The sequence below is a fragment of the Miniopterus schreibersii genome (assembly GCF_964146895.1).
Source record: "Miniopterus schreibersii genome assembly, chromosome: 3".
NCBI classification, from domain to species: Eukaryota; Metazoa; Chordata; class Mammalia; order Chiroptera; family Miniopteridae; genus Miniopterus; species Miniopterus schreibersii.
The window spans coordinates 34112462-34124634 of NC_138103.1; the positions used below are offsets into that span (position 1 = coordinate 34112462).

General features: G+C 36.0%; 1 pseudogene across 1 annotated transcript; it reads left to right on the forward strand.

Moving 5' to 3' along the window:
* The first annotated feature begins 6310 nt into the window (after positions 1-6310).
* Positions 6311-6584, forward strand: LOC308554801 (small nuclear ribonucleoprotein E pseudogene; annotated as a pseudogene). Its single transcript has one exon. The product of its transcript is annotated as a small nuclear ribonucleoprotein E pseudogene (transcript).
* The last annotated feature ends 5589 nt before the right edge of the window (positions 6585-12173 follow it).

Sequence of the window (12173 nt, forward strand, 5' to 3'; positions counted from 1 at the left end):
AATGGGGAAGAAACTATTTCTAAGGAAACTGATTTAGCTGCACAAGAAGCTTTTTCGAGAGCTGGGAATACAAAAGAACCTGTGGAAGAGGTAGAAGAAGGGGCGCCTCGTGAGGAATGAAAACAAAAGAGCTGCCTGGACTTTGAAGAGCAGTGTCAGAAAGGTTAGATGCCAGAGTTACTGAGGCTTGTGGATCCGCTAAAGACAAGAAAAGGCTTTGCAAGCTATGTTCAGAGACGGGCTGTGAACAAAGAAAGGAGAGGATCACTGCTGGGGAGAAACGGTACGCTGTTAACGGACAACTAAAATGTTTACCAGATTATCGATTTATTAAGCTTGGTAAGACCTGGCCAAGCACACTGCCTGTCACCCATCAAGTATATATATCACATGTTGAAGAAATGGATGGATGAAGAGTTCAAATCATGAGAACGATCTTGAAAACAGAAAAGTGGTAGAATAAATACGATTTTTATGGAAGACATTCTAACACCAAGATAAAACATTAAATTAATAAAAGGACTTGGTTATTTTAAAATTACATCTCTCTGCAGACTAAGAAAAATGACATCCCAGAAGGCAAGAATCTGAAAATTTGATGTTAGAACTGTCATTAACTATGTTCAGAAGCAAAGTGTAGAAGTTTCAAAGATACAATCAGAGCAATAATCCCAAGTTCGTAAGGGGAAAAACAAATGGATTTGGGATATTTCAGTACAGCAATGTGACTATTTCTGCCATAATTCTATAATGTCTTATGAAGCAGATAACTTGGAATGGTTTAGATTAAAAAGGATATTTAGAATTTACTAAAAGAGAAATGTGTAATTAAAAACTAGTAAGATTTATTTTTTATAGGATTAACTGAAGTCTATAAAGGAAATACAATTGTCATTGTGATTTCAGTAGGACATCTTTTTATACTTAGAGAAAAAATAGAAAAGGGTTAATTTGGTGATGATACAAACAAATGGATTTATAAATTTCAAGGATACTCCAATAGGACCAACAAGCTGTGCTGTATGACTCTGTGTTTGGCTTTGTCTTGTTCAATGTTTTGATTAATGATTTGAATTTAAAAAACAAACAAACAGAAAAGGTATTTATAAAATCTGAATATGACACAAAGCTAGAGACAAAAATAATATGCTGCCAGTCCAAGCACGATGGCATATACTCATTGCCTTAGTTTGGGCTGCTATAACAAAGCAACATACGGGGTGGTTTATAAATAGCAGAAATTTATTTCTCACAGTCCTGGAGGCTGGAAGTCTGAGATCCTGGTGCCACCCTGTTGGGTTCCAATGAGGACCCTCTTCCAGGTTTCAGACTGCCATCTCCTCTCTGTGTCCTCTTGTGGTGAAAGGGGTGAGAAGCTCTCTGGGGTATCTTCTATAAGGGCATTAATCCCATCTATGAAGACAAAGCCCTCACAACCTAATCACCTCCTAATGTCCCTACCTCTCAATATCATCACAATGGATGTTAGAATTTCAATATTCAAAGTTGGGAGAACAGAAACATTTAGTCCATAACATTCATCTCTTTCTTCACTAAGTGCAACTACATATTCTAGGAACAACCCAAGAGCCAACAAGAGGAGAACTCCGAAAGACGGTGTGGTAGGCTGAACCATGCCCCCACCCAAAGATCTCTACATCCTGAAACCCAGGATAGATGAGTATGTTACCTTACATGGCAAAGAGACTTTGCAGATGTGATTAAATCAAGGAGCTGGAGATGAGGGTATTATCCTGGATTACCTAGGAGGGACCGTGTCATCATGGGGATCCTTATAAGAGTGAATCGAAAATCAGAGTTAGAGAAGGAAGACTATGTCATGATGGAAACAGAGGGAGTTTGAAGAGAACATGCTGCTGGCCTTAAATACGGAGAAAGGAGCCGCAAGCCAAGGAATGCAGTGTCACTAGACACTGGAAAGACAGGAAACAGGGTCTCCCCTAGGGCTTCTGGAAGGAACCAGCTGGCCTACGCCTGGATTTTAGCCAAATGAAACACAGTTGTGAACTTCTGACCTCTAGAACTATAGGAGAATAAATTTGTGTTGTTTTAAGCCACTAAATTGGTGGTAGTTTGCTATAACATCAATAGGAAACTAATACAGATGGTAAGAGGAAGAACTAAGCAGGTCCTCCAGAACTGGAGAAAAAACAATGTTGGGATGTCATCCTAGCCCCCCTTTTGCCACTCAACAGAAGATAATTCCTACATATCCCAACTCTTAGCCTAGTAGCCTAGCTGCCCAGTTAAACTCATCGCACGCCCCCCTCCCCCTTGGGAATGGCTAAAACAAAATATAATGACAACACTAAATGTTGTTGCAATGTGAAAGAACTAGGTCAATTGTACAGTGTTGGTGGGAATATAAAGTGGTGATCCATTCTGGAAAACAGTTGAAAAGTTTCCCATAATACATTACATGCAACTCCCATATGATGCAGCATTTTTCACAGAGAAAGGAAATCTGTGCTCAAGCAAAAACTTGTATACAAATATTCATAACAGCTTTATTCCAAATAGCCCCAACTGGAAACAGCCCAGAGGCCTTTTAACAGGTGACTGGTTAAATTAACTATCATACATCTACATGGAATATTACCCAGTAATAAAAAAGCATGAACTACTGATATATGAAACAACTTGGATACATTTTGTCAGGAGTCGGAAATGGTGGGAGGAGGTAGATGTGGCTATAAAATGGAATTAATAAATAATCATTTTGAAGCTGGAACTGTTTTTTATGTTGTTTATACCAATGTCTTTATCTTGCTTGTAGTATAATTTTTCAAGGTGCTCTCATTAGGGGAAACTTGCTAAGAGTATATAGGACCTCTGTATTATTTCTCACAACTGCATGTGAGTATATCTCAAAATAAAGAGTTTAATATAAAAAAAGACCTTGTGAAAAACAAAACAAAACAAATTTATAGGTGATAGACTATTCAGCAGTGCTCCTAATACTGAATTCTTGCAGTTTTTACTTGTCATAAAAAGTTATGAATTCTTTGTTTTTCACCGGGATATTTTCACTGGGAATGAAACGCTGGGGTGAGCCTTCTGGTTTTCTTCCTGCCTTGAAGATGTCACTCTATCGCCTTTGGGCTTGCACAGTGTCTGAGGAAGTGCAGCGTTCCTTTGTGTGTAAACTTCCTTTTTTCTCTCTGAGTTCCTTTACAGCTTTCCCTTTCCCTTTGATCCTTAGCTTCTTGAACACGATGCACCAAGATGTGGTGCTTTTGTTGTTTAATTCTGCGTGGGGTTCTACGCACCGGTTTAGCAATCTGGAAGCCTGAGCTAAAATCAGGTTTGGGGGCACGTCCTTCCCTTAGTTACAAAAGTCAGTTGCAGGGAAGCAATGGCACATTAAGAACCTCTCAATCTCCTTTTCTTCATCAAAGCACCAAGAATAATGCTAAATGGTCAAAATCAACCTTTTTTAAACTCTTCAAATACAAAAGGTTACACTTATTCAAGAGGAAAAGGCTGACTATTGGGGTGAGCAGCAAGAAAATCGTGTATTCCCACCGCCGCCTTCGCATCCTGATGGAAGCCTTGGGCACTGGTAGCCTCACGGCCACGACAGCTGTGAAAGCAGAGCCCAGCAGGGCGAAATCGGTTTGGAGCTGCCCTAACACCCGTGTCACCCGAGGAGCGTCACTTTTCGACTTGCACGCCAGCTGTCTGTGAAAGCTCATTTGAAAGCATTTGTCTTTATTTGACCTGACTCAGAACTCGCTCAGTGGGACAGACCCTCTCCACAGTGTGTGTTGAAAATAATATAAAAAGTTTAGAAAAATGCGTTAGGAAGTGGGAAGGAGGAGAAGAGGAAGGAGAAAGATGGTCTTTGCTGTCATGAGGACAGTTCACAGGAATGGGGTAGAAAGAATAAAGCTGCGTCAGGTCAGAAGAGGACGGGGCGATCACTGTGTCCCGCAGTGCGGGTGTTGCTGCGTGCCTCCAGGAGGGCAGGCCAGCGCCTTCCCGGCCATCTCAGACTCACGGCATGTCCCGTGTCCCCCGTCCTTAGCTAACTACTGCGTCTTGCAGGTGTGGAATGGAAACCACGAGACACTGATGACAAAACAGCTGGTTACTGGCACCCACATTTGTTCATTCTCATTTTAAATATCCATCAGGCGCACAAAATTGCTTCCTTCTGGAAAAAAAAAAGGTAGATTATTTTTATTCTTTATTAGTTAAAATCAGAGATTCTGACTTTAGAAATAAGATATTTTTGCTTTGTCCAAGAAGAATCTGGCCATTATTTCTGTTGTGACATCACGGCAAAGGCAAAAATACAGAGATTGTTTCCGAATTCCTTTTTTCACACTGCCCTGTGTTTCAGAGGTAGCGCGCTATTTTCCCCTTAGTTACCATTACACAGACACCGTACTCGGGGATCCTTTGAACTATAAATGTTAACTGCAAAAGGACAATTTTATTTTTTTTTATTCTGGTCACTTTTTTTCATGGACTTAACCCCACAAAAGAATATTATCTCTGGTTCTTAAATCTTTTGCTCAGAGCGAGCTGTATTTTGTTTTAGAACAATAAGAATTGAATTTCTCCTTTTATTCAAAATCAAAGTCATCCAGAGGCCTCTCTGCACCACCGCCCTACCTCTTACCCATTTTTTATTTTCTCCAGAGAATACAGGCAGGTGAATAATATCAAGTTTTTATCTAAGTATCACCCAACTGAGCATGACCTCATAGAAGAAAATGGAAAGAATAATCCACAGTGGTCAAGGAGCTAAAGACTAAACTTGATCCATAATTAAACAATGCATTCACGTGGCTGAGCAAAGAGCTTGCAGCAATTACTAACCTCTGATGCTCTTTTACAAGGCTTATCTCCACTTGAAAGCTTCCTTTCAAGACATTTCTCTGACAAGTAGCCTAAATGATTCTCTGCTCCAATATTAATTTTTGTTATATATTTCTCGTGTATTCCATACAATGGGATAGAAACATTTTATGCAGATTTTTAATTAAGATTAGTCAAACCACCATGCTAATAATGATAACAAATAGACACATCCCACACATATACACTGTGTAGTTCTGGCTCATTAGATAGAATATGTAGAAAACAGCAATCAAAGCATCATTTCTCTGAACATTTACTTTAATTACGATACTATATACTACATATAATATTTATTCTAGGGGAGTATAAGGGATTTTAAGATAAAAAAGTATAATTATGGTAATTATGATTTGAGGGCTTTCTTCCTTGAATGTTTTTAGGAGGTGTGTGTACCATTAAAAATATTAAGTAAAAAAAGGCTCTGGGCGTGAACAAACGCTTGTTTTTTTAATAACACTCATCATAGTTGATGCTGCTGCCATATTAGCATATTGTCATTTCGGCTCTTTTTTCTTTTTCTTAAAAAATCTGTTTGCTTAATTATGTAGAGTGCAACCCCTCAGATTTTTCTTGGGTATGGAGCACTTTGCATTGCATATTACTATGGGAGATAAGTTTCTATAGATAGTTTTTACTTTTTGGATCTGAAAAGGAAATGAATGTGTGTGTTTTCTCTTATTTCTGGTTTCTTTGTGAAGAGGAAAGCTTTGGCGCATTAAAACAATGAATGCAAAATTTATCTTATTTTCTTTCTGAATGCCGTATATGTCATATAAAAATACACATGTATACATAAGTTTTAATTTTTGTTGTGATGAGGAATAGTTATATAAAATTCTGACCTCTACATTCTTCAGTTTCTATTCAGGTACATAAAAGAAGTACAAATGCATAATAAATAATAGAAAAAATTAGTGAAATAGTAACTAGCTTATAGTGATCCTTAAATAGCACAAACACACACACACACACAAACATACTCATACACACACAAATGTACACTCACATATGATGAATTGCCTACACGAGGAAAAATATTTCTTAAATGTACAATAAAAATTTTGAATAAAACTTTATTTATACCAATTTTTAGTATAATTATTTTATGGCCTTTATTTTAAAAAATAGCTACTCGTATATTTTAAAAGAAAGAAAAAAAAAAGGTGAAGCAAAATGGGAAGTTCCAAAACAGAAAAAAATTCACTATAAATCTCATTGCTTATCACTCACTATTAGTTCTGATGACTATCAACCTAGTCTCCCTTTATTCACACAAAACAGCCTAAGTCATAGAAATAGTTTAGACAATGAAATAGTATTATGCGTAGTATTTTAAACTTAAAATTATACTTAATTTTGGTTCCAGAAGCACCTTTCTGAGGTAGTGCATGGCTTAGTGTGGTCTTTGTTAGCTTCCACCATGGGGTACCATGGCCAGGGCCAAGAAGTGCAGGTGATGGTGCAGTCCGTCAACCCCATCTTCAGATACTTGCAAAACAGATCTCTGATTCAGGTGCGGCTTTATGAGCAAGTGAATGTGAGGATAGAGGGCTGTATCATTGGTTTTGATGAGTAGATGAACCTCATAATAGGTAATGCAGAAGAGATTCATTCTAATACCAAGTCAAGAAAACAACTGAGTTGGATCATGCTAAAAGGAGACAGTATTACTGTTTCAAGGTGTCTCCAACTAGAAATAACTAATGAGGTGAGAATTTGTTGAGAAGTAATACAGCTTGTGTTTTTAAGGTGTCCTTTGTTGGGTGTATAGTTCTTAAACATTTATTCATATTGCTTTCATTACCCTTATGTTATCACCAGATGACAATAAATGATGTCCAATTGTTTTTATTAAAAAACATTGTACTTAATTTTATTTGACTTTGAGGAAAAGGAAACTAAGGTGAGCCATAAAGAATTACTGAAGCTTGTGTGTGCGTGAGCATGTGTATGTGCACATGTATATAAGACATACCTCTAAATGATAGTTTTAAATTGAGAATAAAAAAATTTAGTGTCTTTTATTTTTATCAAAAATGACCAGTTTAATAAAATATATTATGCAGTTTACAGAATAGTTGGGAGAGTTGGAGAACCAAGTTCATGACTAATATTCAGTGAATTCCGTATGGAAGCATACAAAGATCTAAAGTGATTAAGAAGTCACTACCACCACTTCTGCAGTTCACATCTGAGATGCTAGAAATGTTATAGACAAGTTTTACTAAAATCTAAACATATCTGGTTATCCATTCCAGATAAAGAAAACAAAACAAACAACAATGACAAAAGTAAACACAGCCAGGTTTGTTACACTTCTTGCATCAGAATTGAAGACTTGTGAAAGCTTCTGTCTAATAGGTCCTGGTCTGTGTGCCTGCCAGCTAGCTGCCAGGCGGCTAGATGAGCAAGTGTTCTGGACTGTGCCTCCAGGAAGATGGGACTCATATTATGGGAAATTATATTGTTGGAAGTTTGAAGGATTGGATGGTCACATAGAACAGTTATTCAACTCATAATTTCCTTTTTCATTATATACTTCCCCTTTTAATGGAGCACACTCAATAATACTGAGAAACTGTACATGAGAAGCAAAATTTTGAGCACTTGCATAGCTAAAAAGGAGTTACTTTTAACTAATACTTCAAGTTTGAAACATATTTGATTCCCTGCCAAGAAATATGAGGAAAATATCACTCAGACTTCCTCCCACATTTGATCTTTTAGCTTTCATTTTTTAATTATATTATCATTTTAACATTTCCAAGAAGTATAACATTCACATTAGATTATGTAACTATAATTACTTCAGTTCTTTTATCTTCAGTGTTGGCATAAATGGATTCAAATCTCACTAACCACACTTTTCTACAGTTTCCATTTTCTTAAGCTCTTTATATTGTCTTGTTTCCTCTTTGGCTAGATTTCATTATGCAAGAGTGAGAAGTTCTGTTTTACATTAAATATAAAGGACAACTTCACTAGATATAAATTTGGTGTAACAGTTTTTCTTTGAAATTTATAGCTATTTCTACAGTTTTCCTGGAATTGAAGATGTCTTTGGAGACCTCTAAAGACTGCCTTATAATTCCCCTTTGAATGTGCCTTGCTTTTTTATTCATTCATTCATGATTATATGACTCTTCCTTTATTCTTAAAGATTGAGGAATTTGCCAGAAGTCATATTTTTATATCAAACCCTCTGAATCCACTTTTCCTGGAGTACCATGAGACTCAATCTGTAGATTCAAGCCTGCTGTGTTTCAAAATTGCTTACTTTAATTGCGTACTTGAATTTTATAATACTTGTTCTGTTTTTAGGAATGCAAATTACATATAGTTCAGTAGCCTTTGCTGTATCCATAATCTTATCCAGTCATGTTCATGTGTCATTTTGTTTTCTATTTTGCTTATGTGATTTACGTTAGCCCAGCCACTACGCTTTTGACTGTTTTCAGTGATGTTTTTAATGTGATTTTTGGAACCATCATGTTTTTGTTGTTCACTTTCATTTTTTTCCTTAGATCAGTAAGATCCCTTTTTAACACTTTCTGTCTTTTACATTTCTTTGTTGTTGTTGTTAATCGTCACCCGAGGATATTTTTTCCATTGATTTTTTTTAGAGAGAGTGGAAGGGAGAGACACAGAGAGAGAAACGTCAATGTGAGAGAATCACATCGATTGGTTGCCTCCCGCATACGCCCGGACTGGAGGCCAGGGATGGAGCCTGTAACCAAGGTACAGGCCCTTGACTGGAATTGAACCCACAACCCTTCATTCTTTGGACAGATGCTCTAACCACTGAGCAAAACCAGCTAGGGCTATATTTCTTTATTTGAACACTTGTACCTGTAACTCTTTTTCCATTTGTACAATTTAAAGCAGTTATATCACCTACAATTTCTGTTTTTATTACATTACCTGCATTCCTTTGAATAATATTAAATATGGGGAAATCTATACATTGTCACTGACCCCCCCCCCCCATTTTGATGATCATTTACAGCATTTGGCAAGTGATCTTAAGAAGTTGTTCTTTTAACCACGATAATTTCTTGCTACCTTGATGATGGGATGTTGTTGTTGTTGTTTTCATCATTAGCTGTTGTTTTTTGTTGGTGGTGAGAGTTGAAGAAGCTGAGGGAAGGAAAATTTTCTTCTGCCATTTTAAAGGAGAAACTCCAGGCTGTTTTTATACCCTTATAATTTTTTTTAGAATCATGTATAATTGATCTTGCCCTATGCCCCTGAATTTAATTTCTGTCCTGACATTAAACTGCTAAGATTTTCAGCTGTATGTGCAAGAAAAATCACTAAGACTTATTTAAACTTTGTGATTTCACATTCTTAGGACTATCCTTTCAATTGGATATATGTGGCTTATGCTAATAAGAGTGGACAGTTAAGTCTTTTGTAAATATAACACCCATTAGTTCTTCTGCTAGAAAGAAAATAATGTTGACTTCCAAAAAACCTGAATCATAATTATAAAACACTTCCCTCAATTCCCCATCATTAGTTACCAAGAATTTTCTTGCATTTATTCTTTAAAACCAAGTTAACTTATAAATTTTGTGTTTTGCAGGTTGCCATGCTCTTAGGACATGTTGTACATACCTCTTAAAACACTTCTTAGAAATTGCATGTGTGAAATTTTCATGTGAAATATTTCTGAAGGAAGTTTCTTGTGAATTCCCAATTAGACAAGGATGTCAGGATTTTATTTTCTTTCTTCTTGTTTTTAAAAATAAGAGTTTTTGACAAAATGTTTTAGGAGTAGTAAGCCAAGACTAAAGGAATAGAATATGTAGAAATGTCAGTATATATAGGATAACATTTTGGATAACATAAAAAGAGAGGTTTTAGATTTTGTTTTGTGTTTTTAAAGGAAGGCTGTCTTAATGACAATAAACCAGAATATATAAAGCAGTGTAGTCCCAAGATCTAATAGCATATTTGGGAGTTAGAACAACGACAAGCTTTAGATATTTATTTTTTCTTGAGTACAAGGAAAAGTCAAACTATTCACAGAAGAGTGTGAGCTATGTTTAGGATTCCTTGATGTCTGCTAGATATCATTTTCTAAGAAAATGAAATATTACCTATGATGAGTCAAAACTTTTGATTAGCTTTTTGTTTTTATTCCTCTGTTTCCCCAGTTGAATAGAATTTGAGGTTAAAAACAAGAAACTATTCAAAGATGGCACAGCACAAATTGGAAAAAACCTCTCATGACTAAAACAATTGATAAAAGCAGATGTTTATTGGATTCTTTTCTTTCCAACTCTTTAATGAGTAAAGATGTTGACAGCAATTGTTTTCTTCCTTGCCCTAGTAGTGGGGAATCATTAAAATAAAATAAATAATAATGTACACTGCAAAGATTTCACATTCCTACTGGTCTTATTTCGAAGATAAGTCATGGAAAATTCTCACAATGCCATTTTTCCCCACATGGTTTGTCTTCTGCTATTTATAACATTATAACTTAAATTCTATTATTAACTACCATGGTAAATGAGTTTTTAATATTCTTGAAGATTATTTCTTTCCCTCATTTAAAGCTAAGATTGTTAATATTTATATATAGCCCAACAACTTTTATCTTAATTCTTTCATATAATGAGTTAACAAAAAATATCAGTTTAATTAATAATGTGTGGTTATGATTACTGGGGTATATTGCTTAGATAAACATCTGACATTGCCTACGTGTTCCAGAAATAACATAATATGACCTAGGTACTATGCCACTTCTCAGTCATAAAGGTTTTATTATCTTTATTTATATTGCCTTCTCCTATGTCACTAATTTAAGTATCATTATGAATAGTCATAGACAATATTTTCCATTTAGGAATCGATCTCTACACAGAAAACCCAGAAGTTGGAATGGAGGAGAAGATGCCGTATCCATGAAATGGTAATATGTAAGTACTATTAATTAGCTATTATATCTTCATTATAAGAAGGAATATTGAAATAGTTGTGTTAACTGTATATAACTAACAGGAAAGAGACTGAATAATTGAGAACAAAAGGTATGCAAATACTTCCAAGTTCTGATAAATACTATAATCTTATTTATGCAAAGTTATGCTAGTTTGAAAACCAAAATTTCCTTTCCCCACAGATATTTTATATCTCACAAGACAAGATGTCTAATGTCTAACATGACCCAGTTTCCAGCACCCCCCAAGAGTGCTTTTAATTCTAATTAGTAGTAATCAACAAAAATATTCCTTTGGATTTTTTTGACAAAATATTAAATTCCTGGAGTGAACTTCTTTCATTTCCAGGTATGATGAACTACCATTCAGCAGACTAAAACTTCTCTTTAGAGCAAATGTACAAGTTAAAGTTGGAGGCTTTAGAGAAATGCCAAGGCAATCAGGCAATAGAAAGCCAAGATTCCAGATGGAAAGGAATCAAATATGGGGAGTTGACATTGTGCAAACCACTTTTCTCATAGTGGCACCTGCTGATACTTGGCAAAGATAGAAAGGCTGAGAATATGGGAATAGTTCCACAGATAAGAATCAGAGCAGCTAGCAATGACTGGCAATTTCCCAGGGCTAGAGAGACAAAAATTGGAGTTTAGAGCCTAGGATTGCCAAGGTAGTTAGGACTTAAGGGACTAAGATCTAGAGGGGAGCAAGATGTAGAGAATTAGTTCCATACTTATTTTCCCCGAAGTGTATTTCCAAATATATAAACTTCACAGGGAAATTGTTAAGAAGGTAAATAGAAAGCTTTTGAAAAACAGAGTGAAGGTTTCAGCAGTCTCACTGTGCTGAACAGCAAAAATTGAAGATTAGAGTCTTCCAAAGAGTAGAGACCCTAGTAAACAATCCAATATCTCAGGTGAAACTCCAGAAGAGGTATACAGTTGACTGTCAAACAGCACAAGTTTGAACTGCACAAGTCCACTTATGTGTGGATTTTTTTCCAGTAAATATAGTTGTCCCTTTATATTCAGGTGTTTCAAATCCACAAGTGATGATCAAAAACAGTAGTATTTTCAATCTGCAGTTGGGAACCTGTGGATGTGGAGGGCCAGTTACATTGTTCTACACCATTCTTTATAAGGGACTTGAGCATCAGTGTATTTTAGTATCCATAGGGGTCTTAGAACCAATTCTCTGTGGATACCAAGGGCTGACTGCTTTTAAGTCTTTGTAGAGTCAAAGTTATATGTGGATTTTCAACTGGTGGGGGTGGGAGGTTGGTGCCCCAAACCCCCATGTTGTTCAAAAGTCAATTGTACATCAACGGAGGGTGTG